Genomic DNA, 3,078 nt, shown 5'->3' with positions numbered 1-3,078 from the left:
ACATGGGAGACCAATTGGGGCCTGATTTTCTTTAATATTTTCCCTTCCTAATGGGGTTATTGAAACAATAAAATGAGAGGGTTGATGTGAAGCACTTTGAAATGCTGAAATCACTGAGTAAATGCAATACCTATTGTAGAAATAATTCAGACTACGAAATGTCTGAGGTCATTGAAAAATAAATATTTGATTAGTGGTAAAAATAATATGCCTAGAAAGGTCAGGCAATAAGTTCTATGGCTGTACATGTTCTCTTTTTAAAATATAGATTCTTGATTTGTTATTTTTTGACAGTTGGGCATCTCTCTAATTCCCCCAGAACCTCTTGAAGAAAAATGTTTGGTGTTTCTGATGTTAACTTTAGTCAATTCCTTAAGTCATATGGGCCTAAATATTGAAGCACGACCTTTTTCTAGAAATTCAACTTAGCGAGACACTTTCCAATCCTAGAATGGATTTCTAGACTTGGCTTTTTTTTTTAATTACATAAGCAACATATTATTTTAGAAATTTGAAAAATAAAGAAAAAGAAAATAAAATTACCCATAACCTCATAATGTCTTTAAAAAGTTACCTAAATCAATAAGTCCGAAACCCCTCTTCATGCCACACATCCGAATCCTCAGAGACAATCACTGTTTTCCCCAGGAGTCTACGGATCCTTTCATACTTATCCAAATGCTGCCAACTCATCAACAGGGCACCCATACATGAAAGATAATAATTAAATCCAATTACTTGATAGTTTTCCAACTTTCTATTTTATGAAACCATAGCTTTACACATTTATAAAAAATTTTGTTCATTTGAAGCTATATTTTAGTTAACAGCTTATTAACTTGATTTACAACTTTTGTGCATGTCCACAGATGGTAAGTGGCCTCTATTTGTGCTCTGGCCCCAGACTCCACAAACTTTAGGGGTAGGGTCTGCATCAGGGAGCCTGTTACAGCCTGTGCTCTCTAATCCCCTGGCTCCACCTAGCCCAACAGAACCCCTGAGCCACCATCTCCCACTCCTGTTAACTCCCAGTCCAGGTCCTTCCTGGAAATTACTGATGGGACCAGGGGAGGTGGGGGGTGGGAGGAGGGAGAGACAGTGGGTAGAAGACTCAAAGGAAGTAGAGCAAAGAGGAGAAAGTGAAAAGAAGGGAAAGTGATCTAATAGTACATTTTATTCCTGTCCTAATAGTTATGACACTATAGTATGAGGTGTTTGCTTGGTTTTTTTGTTTTGTTTGTTTTTTTACTTATCCATTTCTGCATGAGACTATAAGCTTTGAGGACATAGCTTGGTCATATTCCAAGTACAGAATAGGCATTTAAAGAATAGCTATTTTCCTTTTGATTCTCTGAGCAGCACCATGACTGTAGGCAAGAACAAGCACCTTATGAAAGGCAGCAAAAAGTGAGTCAAGAAAGTGGTTGATCCATTTTCTAAGGACCATTGGTGTGATGTGAAAGCACCAGCTATGCTCAATATAAGGAAGATTGGGGAAATACTGGTCACCAGTACTCAAGGAACCAAAATCGCATCTGGTGGTCTTCATGATTTTGAAGCGAGCCTAGCTGATCTGCAGAATGACGAAGTTGCATTTAGAAAATTCAAGCTAATTACTAAGGATGTTCAGGGCAAAAACTGCCTGCCTAATTTCCATGGCATGGATCTTACCGTGACAAAATGTGCTCCATGGTCAAAAAATGGCAGACCATTATTGAAGCTCATGTTGACGTCAAAACACCAATGTTTATTTGCTTTGTCTATTCTGTGTTGGTTTTACTAAAAAAACACAACAATCAGATTCAGAAGTCCTCTGTGCTCATCTTCAACAAGTCTGCCAAATCCAGAAGATTTGGGCATCATGTCCGAGAGATGCAGACAAGCTGATTCCAGCGAGCATTGAAAGACATAGGAAGACTGGCCAATCTATTTACCTGCTCTGTGATGCATTTGTTAGAAAAGTCAAAATGCTGGAGAAGCTCAAGTTTGAACTGGGAAATCTCATGGAGCTTCAGGGTAAAGGTAGCAGTTCTGAAAAAGCTATCAGGGATGCGACAGGTACTAAAGTTGAACAAGCTATAGATATGAGCCCCAAACCCAAGAATCTGTTTAAAATTCAGATAAAATGGTGACAAAAAAAAATCCTACCTGTAAAATAAAAAACAAAAAAAAAAACAATAGCTAAACAAACAAGTGAGCAAATGAGAGTCCTGAAATCCTAAAGTGGAAATACAGAAATACTAAGTATCTCATACAGTGACAATTCTAAAAAGAGATCTTTAAAACATTATGAGTAAGATACCTATGGCCACCTCTTTTCAAATGCATATCCTTGAGTATATTTGTGAAAATATCAATGTCCTTAGCCTATCCTATATAATAAAAACCTAATATGCAAATTGACTAAACAGCTGAACAATAGGTGGAACAATCGGTCACTATGATGTGCACTGACCACCAGGGGGAAGATGCTCAATGCAGGATCTACCCCCAGCCAGCAGGCCTCAGGCTGGCCAAGGCAGGTGCCAGCGGGCTCTCCCCTCCCCCAAATCACCCTGCTGGTCGCCCCACAGATCAGCCCTGATCGCTGGCCAGGCCTAGGGGCCCTACCCAGGCATGATCATGCATTGTTGGGCCTCTAGTTGTCTAATAATGTTGTCACCCTGAACATGACCACTACCATGGTATGCTCTAGCAGAAGTAACAACCTCGTGAAATTAATATATTGTGCATGTAGCTGAGATAAAACTTTTTTGACACTGTGGAGGTATTATCAAACTCACTGTTTGCTCTTGAGTTTGATCACGTATCAGCTAGAATTATGATTTTTTTTTAATTGTTAAAATTCTTGTATTGTTTAAAGTATTACATATAGTATTACATATGTCTCCTTTTCACCCCATTGACCTCTCCCTGGACATCCCCACCCCCCAGCACATGCCCTTACCCCCCTACTGTCCATTGGTTATGCTTATATGCATGCATACAAGTCCTTTGGTTGATCTCTTATCCCCATCCTCCCCTGCCTGAAATATGTTTTTACTGACTTTTAGAGAAAGAGGAAGGGAGAGGGAGAGA

The 3,078-nt window shown here is 39.3% G+C and overlaps 1 pseudogene; it reads left to right on the top strand.

Annotated features, from left to right (window-relative positions):
- Nucleotides 1-1,363: 1,363 nt before the first annotated feature.
- LOC102256512 lies at nt 1,364-2,113 on the top strand (annotated as a pseudogene).
- The last annotated feature ends 965 nt before the right edge of the window (nt 2,114-3,078 follow it).

Source organism: Myotis brandtii, unplaced genomic scaffold (assembly GCF_000412655.1).
Source record: "Myotis brandtii unplaced genomic scaffold, ASM41265v1 scaffold398, whole genome shotgun sequence".
Classification (NCBI taxonomy): domain Eukaryota; kingdom Metazoa; phylum Chordata; class Mammalia; order Chiroptera; family Vespertilionidae; genus Myotis; species Myotis brandtii.
Note: the sequence above shows the minus strand (reverse complement) of the source record. Positions and strands in the feature narration are given on the sequence as shown.